Here is a 14,645-nt window from a genome sequence, read left to right on the forward strand (position 1 = left end):
ATATATATATATATATATATATATATATATATATATATATAGATATAGAGAGAGAGAGAGAGAGAGAGAGAGAGAGAGAGAGAGAGATTCTTGCACGTGTGTGTTAACTACACGGGTAAGCATAAACATCACCACACAATAAATCAAGGCCAGATTCCCTGATGCCAGCCAGAAAAAGTTCACCAAATCCCTCTAAACCACTTTTCGCTTTTCAATAAGACTTTAAAATAACTCATCAGAACGAAAGAAAAATAAAACTGTCGATGAATCAGACCAATAATGAGATTATAAGCCGCAGATTTTTCGGTGAAGACTTAATCATCTTACGCGAAGCTGCATTCGATATAATTCATTAATACCCTTCATAAAAAGGCATAATGTAATACCTGGGGAATACGAATAACTGAACGCTCTTAAGAGGATTTTTCACTGAGTCTAAATCAGAATCACAGCTTTCCTTCCCACATCGCCGCCAGTAACAGGCGCACGACATGCACGATCCAATTCTAATCCGGGACGATTCAGTCCGACATGAAAGATCCCAGCGTTTTTACCCATTGCTTGCATCGATAAATTGATTAACATATTCCATTAGCTCGAGTGAGACACGGCACTCAGTCGTATTTTTTTTCCCTTTCCTAAATTTTGGCCTTATCGTGAAGTCCTATCAAACAGAGGATTTGCCACTTTTTAAATCAGCTGCCTCTCTCGCGGCTGCCCTGATTCATTCGATCAGTCGTTCAAATTTTGGCTTGCAAAGGAAATTTAGTAACCTGTGATTGATAGCCAGAAAGGCACGCTGTATATATATATATATATATATATATATATACAGATACATACATACATACATATATATATATACTGTAGATGGTCATATATATATATATATATATATATATATATATATATATATATATATATATATATATATATATATATATATATATATATATATATATATATATATATATACAGATACATACATATATATATACTGTATATATGAGGGTGAGTCAAAAAGTTCTGCTACATTCCCTATATTTCACTCAAGTAGAAACCTGTTTAAACAAGTAGCCAACATTAGATGGTACCTACGGACAAGTCCACTCATTATTGCGAAAATGTTTTGAGGAAATTGAAAAATGCACTGTTGGAAAAACAAGAGCTGTTCTACGAGAATTTCGTTGAGAAACATTACCTCATCAACCTTACAATCCTCATCTTCCCCCTTCAGATTTCTTTTTGTTCCAAAAACTTAAAGAACATTTAAAAGGAACACGATTCGAACCCATTGACGAGGCAAAAACCGCTGTTTCTATATGGTGCACAACATAAGACATGGAGGTCTACAGACGAGGGTTAATGAGGTGGATACACCGTCTTCAGAAGTGTATTGACTTAGATGGAGGATATGTTGAGAAATAGTTCTTATATTATGGCTAAATAAACTTTGTCAGGAATTAGTAGCAGAACTTTTTGACTCATATGCCTTCGTGTGTATATATATATATATATATATATATATATATATATATATATATATATATATATATATATATATATATATATATATATATATATATATATATATATATATATATATATATATATATATATATATATATATATATATATATATATATATATATATATATATATATATATATATATATATATTCCCTCAAGTACATGAAACTGAAGGTAAGTACTGAGATGCAGAAAGAAACCAAAACAGCAACTATTTCCGTGAACGACTCAAAATGCCAGAAGCCCTTCAACACGTCCACATGCCTCTTTCGCAGAGCAAGAGGTGACTACGGCAAAATTTGCGCATGGGCGTAACAACGCATCTTTCGTATACACTCATGATCACTTAGGGCGTGACGCAGTCGAGGCCGCGTGACGCAAAGCGCCGTTCACCTTCTTCCAATATAATATCAAATGAAGTCGAGGCATTTCATCTGCAACGCAGCAAATCCATTATCCCGTGCGTTAGGATAAGTGGGATAAATGAGGATTAATCAAGCTGTTCAGGGGGCGTCAAGGATTAATTGGATACTACCGTAAGGGGGAAGTGGATTAGGAACCGGGTGATTATTGTGATAAGAGTTAAGGCCCAAGGATGCCGTGCAGGAGAAAGAGGAAATAAAAAATAATATATACCATTTTACTATGTCATTTCCCTGCTTTCCAAAGGGTAGTAGTGCCCTAAAGCTGATATTATTTATGGGTAACAAAATATATGAATCTTATAACCTTTTTATTTTTAGAGAAAAAATTTAATAAAAATCTAGTAAAAATAAGCTTTTCAAAGGAGGAATGTTTCAGTTTTCAAAAATAACCTTTTACAATACAAAGCAAAGTAGATCTCCCTGCTTATTATAATCTCTTAAAATTCTATTGGATATTACTTCGATCAGGAAAATTGACAGCTTCTTGTAAATGGTATTTGTAAGATATTAATAACTACACACATCGACATCACCATTTTCTATTAGCTGACTTGGATTAAGCTGACTTTGTGCCAACGCGGGTCCTTCCCTCAGTGTAATAGGGTGCCAAAGGCCAGATGTGGACCTCCGGACTCGTACCAATTAGCAGAGAATATTTCTCGGTGGGAGAAAAGGTTTTCAATCATCGTGCAGTCATTACCGCAATCGGATTCACAGAACCGCCCCAACACATGTATGCTCATCTAAATTCATGCTTGGTTTTAAATAATGATAACAATTATCTTAATATTAATAAGATAAGATCAATCATATCTGCGTCTTCCTCTTCTCCGGGTCGCGGAAATGCTATTGTTGTTGTTTGTCCTAACACAGTCACTGAATTTCAATCTCTCACGTCGTAGTGCGGATGCCGCCCCCCCCCCTTCCCCAGTGCTTACGTTTTACAAAGTGTGTTTCATTTGAATGTGGCAGGTTGTTTCCCTGATGAGGAGGCGACGCCAGAAGTAAAATTAAAGCGACCCGGACTGTGGATTTATCTGAGAAAAAGAAGATATTTTTAATTGTTATTTTTATCACTACTTCCTATTACTGCAAGTTATTCAGTCTGATTTATCAAGTCTTGGAAATGACGTTTCCTCTTGAATTCAGCATTATAGGCTGTCATTGTGTATTATCATGTCTATATTCATTCGTAGTGGAGTGATTAAGAAGGTACAATCCAGTACGTCTGAATTTGTGGACTTTCTTTGCAAGTGAAATATTCAAATTTATTTGCATCTGATGAATAGTTCGTTAACATTTTTGCAAAACAAAATTTTGCACAATTCATTTCCCCTAAAATGATTTAAATAAATACTCCTGCATGTCTCAATTCACGAACTACCTTGCAAGCGCATTCTGAAAAATCATGCGAACTTGAATGATTTCAAACAAATAATCCAAGAAGTCTAAATTCGTGAACGATCTTTGCGAGTGAATTTTTCAGATTCATTCGTACTTGAAAGATTTAAAAGAAGTAACCCTGCAAGCACGAGCATTCTTTTGTCTGGTTTTGCGTTGGTAGATTCCTTACAATTGAGTTTCGTCATGTTATTTCTAAGGCTCTCCCACATTTGACGTCTCGGCTCCCATTAGCCTAATGACCATCATCGAAAATATATTAAAAGGAAATGAATTGAAAATTGTCTTAAAACCCAAAGGGGTTACGCATATACAAATACTCATATTGAGTACAAAATGACTGATGTGTACAAAAAAAAAGCTAATGTAAAACTCATATACTCCTGCCTTATTTATGACAAGGCAACACGGGTGTTAGAACTATATTTCGTAGACTAAATATTTAGTTGAATTTCTAAATCTGTTTTGTGCATTTTATAAACGAGTAGAGTCCTATTTAGTTACTCAGATTTTAAATCTCCATGTCTGGTTTGGTGAATGGAAAGCGGCCGAGTCATCAGACTAAAAGATGAAAAATTCCATTAGTTAATGACTTTTGTTTTGGAACACTTTTCCAAAATACTCGGTCGACTTTAAAACTAAAACCTCACGTGGTTTCCCTTCTCCCTCTGCGTAATTCATAAAACGCCCCGTGTGCCCAAGTATCTGTGGAGTTATATATATTCACACACACACACACACACACACACACACACACACACACACACACACACACATATATATATATATATATATATATATATATATATATATATATATATATATATATATATATATATATATATATTACTGTAAAAATCACTACGCATATTTCCTCATCTTGGAGTGAGCTTCAGAGGTCACTATCCTTCAGGTTTCAAGAAATGTCTGTTGGGATGAGGTTGCTAGCCTCACACCATTCTGCACTTGGTTGCATACAGCCAAAGTGGAACAACGGGATTTAATATAATTTACCTTAAGTGCTTCGCCTTCCCAGAGTGTCGAATCCCGACCCTTTCTCTTGTGACGATAGTGCAACAGCGAAAAGCAGCCATCGTGAAGAGAAAGGAGAGAGGGTATTTTTGGAGACCACCTTGTTGCACGTAAATGTTGTCAAAAATGTTCTGTTAGTCTCTGGCATCACTGCGATGGAGATCTTGAACTTCCTGTCTGCTGTTGCCTTCGGAATTGTTGCTGGCTCTTCATGAAACTGTCCCGCCGTTGAAAACAGTAGAATCTGGACTTACTCTCTTTCCTGTTCAGTTCTTTGGATGTGCTTCTCTGCGAAGGGGTGAGGTACTGTAAATTATGCACGATACTCGTCACTGCATCTCCGTTCTGCAAGGGGCAATGCTGGAATTGGAATGTAAAATTTAGGACAAAGGCCAAGCGCTGGGACCTACGAGGCCATTCAGCGCTAAAGGGGAAATTGAGAGTAAAGAAGGTTTTAAGGGTGCAACAGGTGGAAAACCTCGCAGTTGCACTATGAAAAGCAAGATGGAAGCAAAAGAATATGAGCGGAAGTACGGTAAAGGGAATGAAAGGGGTTGCACCTAGGGGCCCGAAGGGACGTTGCAAATAACCTTAAGTAATGCCTACAGTGCACCGCATGAGGTGCTCTGATGGCACTACCTCCCTACGGGAAAGGGGCAATACTGCTGTTCCTCCTTTTCGTCACACCTTCGTACGGGTCGCCACGCTGGGTCAGTTTAGATCAAGCTGGTTTCTGCCGTCACGGGCACTGCCTACTGGAGAGTGTGGTTTGTGCTAAAGGGCGCAAGAGACCTGGTGTGGAACGTCTGGACTCGCCCCAACCAACACTCGAAGAGTCACTGAGAGCAAATCTTCCGTTCTCTCTTCCCGGAAGTTTATTCCACATGCCATTCTGTACTCACAACGTATCTCCTATATGCTGATGTACTTTGGGAATCAGACAAAATAATTTGAAGAAAAACGATAAAAATTATATATAAAAACTTAGTCCTGCAATCCTCAATATTGGTTTTAATGGTCCTTTTATCAATAAGCTCTCATGTGAGTTGTCTGGAAGAAGCCAAAGATCTCGCTGGCGAGAAAGCCATTCCTACAAGATCCTTGGCATTTATTCCGATGCATCTTCTGAAAGCAGAGTTTATTCATTGCAGTTGTAAATGAATATTGTTTTCTATTGTGTTAAAAGTCTATAAGTAGGAAACCCAAACCAAGCCTTGACTCGCGAACAATATGGTAGAGGGCATAGGTCTAGCACCCTTACCCTAGAGAGTCTTCTGGCGTCACCGAATCGAAAACGGGAGAAGACGTATGGTTAACATACATACACGCGCACACACACACATGTATATATATATATATATATATATATATATATATATATATATATATATATATATATATATTATAGTAGTAGAATGCACAAATTGCTAGATGCAAACATACAGTATTCACAGATATGAACTTACATATAAATACAAACGGAGAGCAGTAGACCGAATTAGGCATTGTTTACACAGCACTCAAGGCAGCGAAATCCAGATATTGGGTATCTGATCCTCAGTGCAGACTATGGGCGTGATTCTGCATATATCAAAGGCCGCCCACGTAGGGCGTTTCTGGAGCCTCGTCGGATATACTAGCGCACAAGAGGATCGAGTTAGGTGGAAAGGTAATCCACGTAAATGCCCTTCATGACGCTTTGGATTTAATCAAGATTGGTCTGACTCAATGTATGTAGAGGCAGACATTATCGTTTTCATTATCTTTTCTCTCTCTCTCTCTCATACAATGGCCCATAGACTAATATGCACAGACTGTCATGGGACCTTATGGAATGTGTGATTTAGGCATAAATCCAAGCATCTAGCAGACGCCCTACTACATACAACGCTAACATAAGAAACAACTATAACAACAGCAACAACACATTTTAAATCACGCGCTTTCTTTCCCCCAACCTTCCACTCCTCCTATCCCCGTAATCCGTATACCTGCATTTCTGTTTCTGTTTTGTTTGTTGCCACCAGAACACCTGGTTTTTGTTCTCATTATTATTTTTCACATAGTAAATTATGTTTATATTATAAATTTTATGTTTATATTATAAATTTTTAATGATTTATTGTATTATTATTGATTTGGACGCTACATATCCGTCCGCACACTGTAACAAAACAACAGGACTCTATGTCCAGATTATACACTTTGAAGAGGTCACGACGAGTGACGGAACAGCTGTGGTGTTGTTTTTAGTTCTTCGTTGGAGGGGTGGGTAAAGAGCTGTCGCCTAGCACGCTGTTGGCCCAGCGTTCGACTCTCCTACCGGCTAATGAAGGATTAGAGGAATTTATATCTGGTGATAGAAATTCATTTCTCGTCATAATGTGGTTCGGATCCCACAATAAGCTGTAGGTCCCATTGCTAGGTAACCAATTGGTTCTTAGCCACGTAAAATAAATCTAACCCTTCGGGCCAGCCCTAGGAGACCTGTTAATCAGCTCAGTGGTCTGGTTAAACTAAGATATACTAATTTGGGTTTTTAGTAAATGGAACAAAGAGTTAATCTTCGTTTTTTTAAGTTCATCAACTGAATTTGAAAGAACGAAGAAGATTCAGAAAATACTGTCAAACTAATAAGAAGTTGATCAACAATCAAAAAGTCATAGAATTCAAAGAAATTTGAATATATATGTATATATATATATATATATATATATATATATATATATATATATATATATATATATATATATATATATATATATATATACCTAAAAATCACAATAGATGCACGTGACTTCAGTGTATAAGCGAATCCCACAGGAAGGAGACCTTTTGCTTGTCATATTCCTGTGGGATTCTGCTTTTATATATATATATATATATATATATATATATATATATATATATATATATATATATATATATATATATATATATACATATATATATACATACAAACATACATACATACATACATACATACATATATATATATATATATATATATATATATATATATATATATATATATATATATATATATATATATATATATACACTTATATACGAGGTAAACCTTGGTGAGAGCGTCTCTGGAGAAAAGAATTTTCCTGGGAAGAAATCGAGATGGGAGAATCCCCTTTTTGCCTTTGAGAGGAAGCTCGCTTTAGAATTTCTTCTGTTGCCGGGGAAAGGAAGCCTTTGTAGAGACTCCGGCTTTGAAATATTTCGGTGGCCCACAGACGCGAATTTCCTTCGCTTCTTCAAATTCAGGGAGATCGTTATTATGCAAATCGTTGCTACCCTTATTATTTCTAAGTCGTTTTTATTGTTATTATTTCTGTTCTAATATTGTTGTTAAGGTCATTCTTCGACTTGTGGGCTACTTATTACATCGAACTTCGCTTGAATTCTTGAAATAATAATAATAATAATAATAATAATAATAATAATAATAATAATAATAATAATAATAATAATAATAATAATAATACAGTCCTTCTAATTACTTTCTTTTCTTCAATACTAATGCTAAATAAAATCTGGCCAATATTCGAGTAGGCTGAAAGAAATTTAGAGCCATTCTGAACCTTATACATTTATTCCCAGAATCCGGTTAAGGAATATAGCATCGAACAATAAGTCAAATTTAGAGTAGATCCGCAGAGTTTATACTAATAGTCTCTCGTAGACGTTTCCAACGGTTATCGCCAGACAGCAGCAGACCCCTTCATAATAATAATAATAATAATAATAATAATAATAATAATAATAATAATAATAATAATAATAATAATAATTTTATCTCTATGAGGTATAAGAAGAAAGAGCCTTGCAATATGAAACACATGAGTACCACGAAAGTTCCAAACCTATGTTATTACAATGACCTTAGACATGGGAGAGATAAAGACAGAGAGAAGGTTTACATTCAGGTACAGCTTAAAAATACTAAGTACATCGTTTACACTGTGACAAAACCAAAACATCTGTCACAGTTGTTGCAAAAGGTAAAGGAAAAATCTGTCAAAACTGTTGCAAAAAACAAAGACGCAAGAGTTGGGCTGGTACTGCTATAGATTGTATATCCGAATTGTTAGCTTGGAATTGCAGTGCCAAAAGTCTTTGTATATTTTGAAGATGTTAAAACTCAATGTTTTTTTTATATAATTCTAACGCAAATGACAAAACCCCAGTATTTTACCACATTCAAATATTTTTTCTTTAATAACTAGAAGCATTTAAAAAAAAAAAAAAAAAAGAAGGATCTGAAGCATAAAAAAAGGAAACAACAAAAATGAAGAGAAACCTAAACAAAGTTCAAGAGCAAATGAAAAAATAATATAATTTAATGACAAAGAAGAGAATGGAACTGAGAAAACTAGCGAGACAGATACCACAAAATCAGGAACAAATAATGAAATAGGAGGAAATGTTATACGTTCAAAAGATGATGAAAAAGAAAAATAGTTGGTACATCACGTGAGGCGTCAATTACAAGAGCGTAAAGTAATGAGAATAAATGGGTTTTACTGATCAAAGAAAACGGTTTCGCACTAATGTTAGGGCAGACTTAGGTAGATTACGAAGGAAACATTTTTGAAAACGCGACTTTAATTAGGATTTACTCGAGTTGTTACGGCCAAGGATTATCGCGTCGAGTTAATAAGTTAATTAGACTTTTGATCGAGGCTTCTTAAAAATTGTATGTCGAGTAGGCGTAAATATTAAAAAAAATGTTATGAATACTATAAACGTATAGAAAGCTGGCCCCCTTATGAACCAAGTTGAGGCCAAGAGAAGGGACTTAAAAAATTAAATAAATAAATAAATAAACAGAAATAATAAATAACTAAGAGGCAAAGCGGCGAGAAGATGATTAATCTGGTAAAAATTCGAAGACTGTCCTGTGGAAATCATCGCCTGAAAACGAGACAACACTTGGCTGGCAAAATGACTCGCAATAACATTTAGTATCTTCGACATGTCCATTTACATTCGCATCGGACGCTCAGATGAGGGCGATTAAGATAAAATTCTCGGCATAGAACAGGTGTTTATGGACAGCAAGACTTAATGGTCATTCCTCCGGACGATCATGTTGATAAGATGGTCTATCAAGAGAAGGCCGATATGGGATAACACTCGGAACGAACGCGCTCTCCACACATTAAAGACGATGAGATAACGCCTTTTAGTGCCACGACGGAACTCCCTTCAACATTCTATTTGGGTTGGGTAATAGAATAAGGCCCGCTTCATGGCAGAGCTGGAAAACAAAGACGAGTAAATTCAGTGGGGAAGTTCTAAGTGGGCATAAAGCTACAAGATTAGTTCTAAAGCAAGCACGCACTCTTTACACACATTTTATTACTATTATTATTTAGGACATGAAACCTATTCATATGGAACAAGCACTTAGGGGCCATTGACCTGAAATTCAAGCTTCCAAAGAATATGGTGTTCATTTGAAAGAAGTAACAGAAGGTAATAGGAAATACAGAAAGAATCACTTATTCGAAAATAAAAAAAAATTATGAACAAATTAATTAATAAATAGATAAAAATGTAAGTAAATTATAAAATACAAAGATAATTACTTTAGGACAGTAATGCATTGCATCTTCGCTTGAGCTTTTGATGTTCCAATTGCACATCCTCATGGAGACTTCCAAAGTCCAACAGTGTGAGGTATAAAGGACTTCTGGAACTGGGAATTTTGACAGCGAGACACATTTAGTGTACATTGGTGTTGCTGTTTAGCATATCTGCTCGCTCATCGCAGGAAAAGAGGATCAGAGATCAATTGTGAATGTAAATGATTTCTGTTAAAATACAACTTATGAAATATTGACAATCATGAGACCATCCGTCGATGGTCCAATTCATAACTGCTAATATTAGGAAACAGAAACCTACCACCACAATCCACTCTATCTAAAAGAGATAAATATTTGTCAGAAGCAGACATCCACACCGGAGAACAGTATTCTAGTAAAGGAAGCACAAATGACCTAAAACAGGTTGCAATGATATAATCACTGTTATAAATATATAAGGTCTTACGTACAATATCTAATTTTCGTGCATCATTTTTAGACACTTTCATTTGATGTTTCTCAAAAATAAGTTGTGAGTCAAAAGTTACACCTTGAATAGTTAAAGTTTCAGACTAATTCAGCAAAGCCCCATCCACCTGAAGGGGAGGATGGGGTGGAAAATCTGTACAAGATCTGCTAATCATTAGTGTTTTCGTTTTATTGGAGTTCAGCATCATACCCCACTTTTTATTAATCCACTCCATGTCACGACTGAAACCAAGGGCAGCTTCATTTCTCATAAGTGGAGACTTTACTACATCTACAAGTGCTACATCATCGGCTTACTGAACAATCTTCTTTTCCAGACCAACAACCACATCACTTTTATACACTAAAAATAACAATGGACCAAGAACACTACCCTGTGGAACTCCAGACACAACAGGTATTGGTTCGCTAAAGATCCCATCAACAGCAACTCGGTGCTGCCTACCTGTAAGGAAATCTTGAAGTAATCCTAAAACATATCCATCCACTCCAAGATTCTGAATTTTATAAATAAGTGCTTTGTGATTTACTATATCGAAAGCAGCACTAAAATCTACTTGAGTTACTTTACACTTAAAACCCTTCCCAGGTTTTCTTGAAAATGGCATATTAAATCGAAAGAGCATCACAGTTACCTAATTGCTTCCTATATGCATTTTGACAATTAGCTATCAATCCTTTGGAGTCCGCATACTTATAAAGTGGCTTAAAAATCAAGTTTTTCCGCTAGTCTGGAGAGCGGGGAGAATAGAAATTGGCTTGCAGTTGCTGAAGTCTGCAGATATGCCACTCTTTGGAACAGAAACTGTATTACTAACCTTGCGCTCATCTGCAATGATACTGTGTCGAAATAAAAATATATAGAATCTACTAATTTAGTGAGACAACACACGAGGAACCTTTTTAAAAAACAAAGGGAAAAGACCATCAGGATCTACTCCAACATAGCTATCATGATTATCAAAAATTTTCTCAATATCCCTAGAGTGAAATGCAGATTTTGTAAGAATAGGTTCAGGATGACAAGTATCAGGGAGAGGGACATTCTCAGCTGATTGCTTAGCTTCAAAAGCTGGATGAAGCAGTTCAGCCTTTTCCTTAGGGCCAATAACTAATCTGCCATCACCTGTTTAGTAGTGGTGGAATGGAGGACGAGTCTGAAGATGATGTTAATTTGGTCCGCCACAGATGAAACTGAGTAATTCCTTCAAGTTTCCTTTTTAAGGACTTACTGTAATCTCTCTTACAATAATGTAATTTTCAAGTGACCGATTTAGTCTTCATGCTTGTCATGGTAAGTTCGTCTACACGTATCATCAACCATGGCTGGTCATTTGTCCTAATTTGATGACCTTCCTATGTACATACCTTATTAACAATGGTTATCAGCATTTCAACATCTGGATCTGATATATTAAGTGCCTGACAAGTTCAATAATGCGATCGCAATTGGCTCTCGATTTCTACGAGACCGTTTTCCAATGGTGGCATTAGGAATATATACTGATTGACAGATATGTCCATCTCAATGGTACAATGGTCAGAAGTGCATATATATTCGCAGACCTTGGAATTGATGATAGCTGGAACATCCGTGAATATGAGGTCTAATCTGTTACCATAAATATGTGCGAGTTCCTCAATTAGCTGGGGAAAATCAGAGGACACACAGAACTCAAGAGCAAGCCAGCCATGTTGATCTGTGTTATTTGAATTAAGCCACTTCACTGTGCTTTGCATTGAAGTCTCCACATATAATGAAAGAAGCTTTTGAATCCTGTGACTGAACCATACTAATCATCTCCAAGAGACAGTCATATAAAGAGCGTCGATATTTGGATTGCGGTAAGCAGAATACATAAACATTGTACCGGAAGAAGTCATATAAAGAGCGTCGAATTTGGATTTGAAGCAAAGCATAAACATCATGCAAAGCACGCAACTCACTCCAAATTTTTCTGACGATAGATAGGTCGTCCAGCGTCCAGACCTAGTGTATACAGCCATACCTTGCGCATGTGGGATGTTACGACGATAAATAATGCCAGGGCCATTAAACCCTGGGATTAAAAATTCAGCCTTTGACTTGTGTCTCAGATAAAAACATCAATATGACAGTATGACCATATGACTTTCGATTCTCAACAATGATTTTGGGATGGAGCTACTAGCCATATACCCTTCGTTATCCTAAATGAAAAGTGATGCAGTTGACTTACCAACAGATACCTATTTCACTGCATAGGCCAACAGTGGCACAAAGGGTTTTAAAGGAACATGCCTGGATCAGTGATCCTGGTAGTTGTGATGCTAGATTACTGACAATCAGTCGATCAAGTCTCTCCTTAGAAGCAATCCTGGTCTGTTTCGCCAGTGAGGCAAGTGCCATGACCACTAGACCACAATATATATATATATATATATATATATATATATATATATATATATATATATATATATATATATATATATATATATATGTGTATGTGTGTGTGTATATGTGTGAGTGTGTGTATAATATATATGTATTATATATAAATACACACATACATATATATACATATATATTATATATATGTATATATATATATATATATATATATATATATATATATATATATATATATATATATATATATATATATATATAAATGAACAAAATGAAAAGGATACAACAAACTCATTCTTATATAAAATATTTCAACGAAGTGGCGAATCGTCCTTGACAGGGACATCTGGTCTCATACCACCTTCTCTGAGTGGCTTTTAGGACCGTAGGATTACTCCTAACGACCACCGAAGGCACCAGAAAACCACCCACATATCCTACCCAACTCCTGAACCCAAGTTCCCCTTCCCCGCCCCAAGAGGTACCTCCACCGTTCTAAGAGCGATCCCCTGATAGTGCACGGCGAAGGCACAGAGACAGGCACAGAGACAGGGAAGGCCTCCTCCTCCTTCTTCATCTTCTTCTTCTTCTTCTTCTTCTTCTTCTTCTTCATTACGGCCAGGGGACCTTTGTGTTCCTTAAACTGGACGTGATAGAAAGAATGACGCCGGTCGCCTCTTTCTGATGGATGCAGTCGGGTCAGGTTTTAGAGGTTTCCGGACGCGAGTGAGGAAGAATAAAGGAGCAATTAAACAAATAACATTCTGAAGAGGAAAAAGCGACAAATAAAGGAAGAAAAAACCAAAATATAAAATGCGGAAGGAAAGATCGGAAAAGATGCCAGACGAACATAAAAACATAAGAAACTAAAGAAAGAAGACCCGTACAAAAAAGAAAAAAGAAATCAGGCGTTATAATCACACACCGGTAATGGAAAATCAACTTCTAGCGAATACACACACACACACACACACACACATATATATATATATATATATATATATATATATATATATATATATATATATATATATATATATATGTATGTATGTATGTATGTATCTATGTATGTATTTGTAAAAGTGTGTGTCAGTTTTTATATGGGCAAAGAGGTATGTAATACGGTGTGGCATTGTCTACTCTGACAAATGACATCACATTTCCACAATAATGTTCATGAAATACGCAGAAAGACAAGAGATACCTTAGATATGGATTTACAAGACTATAATTTTATAATTAAATACAATCCTATCATAATTAGGCTGTTCTGATGTTTTATTCAACGTAAATGATTTCCTTTTGCCCTAAAACACCGTCCTGCCTCCAGTGAGAGGTTTACGGGCTGCTCGATGAGTTAGCCTAGCCCCGCGTTGACATGAGTCAGCTTAACTTAGTCAAAACAATCACATCTCTCGTGAAGTGTGGATACATTGCTACTACTTTTTAAAAAAGCATAAAGGCCATTCCCCTCGTAATTTCTTGACGTCACTGATTTTGGACACGCTTGTCACTACGAAGCCTAAGATCCAAAAGGAGAAATCCTGTCCTGCTACGGACGTCAAAATTTATTCATTTGGATCTCAGATTTATAGTAATAAGTGTATTCGGAAAGTGTGAAGAAATAGAGAGGTTAAGATGGCATTCCTTTTATATATAATCTGGTATGTATGTATATGTATGTCTATACAGTATATATATCTACATATATATAATATATATATATACACACACACACACACACACACATATATATATATATATATATATATATAT

General features: G+C 35.9%; 1 protein-coding gene across 1 annotated transcript in view; it reads right to left on the bottom strand.

Moving 5' to 3' along the window:
* GABA-B-R3 (gamma-aminobutyric acid type B receptor subunit 3) overlaps window positions 1-14,645 on the bottom strand; it is a 336,872-nt gene that overhangs the window by 25,678 nt on the left and 296,549 nt on the right.

This window comes from Macrobrachium rosenbergii, chromosome 9 (assembly GCF_040412425.1).
Source record: "Macrobrachium rosenbergii isolate ZJJX-2024 chromosome 9, ASM4041242v1, whole genome shotgun sequence".
In the NCBI taxonomy this organism is placed as follows: Eukaryota; Metazoa; Arthropoda; class Malacostraca; order Decapoda; family Palaemonidae; genus Macrobrachium; species Macrobrachium rosenbergii.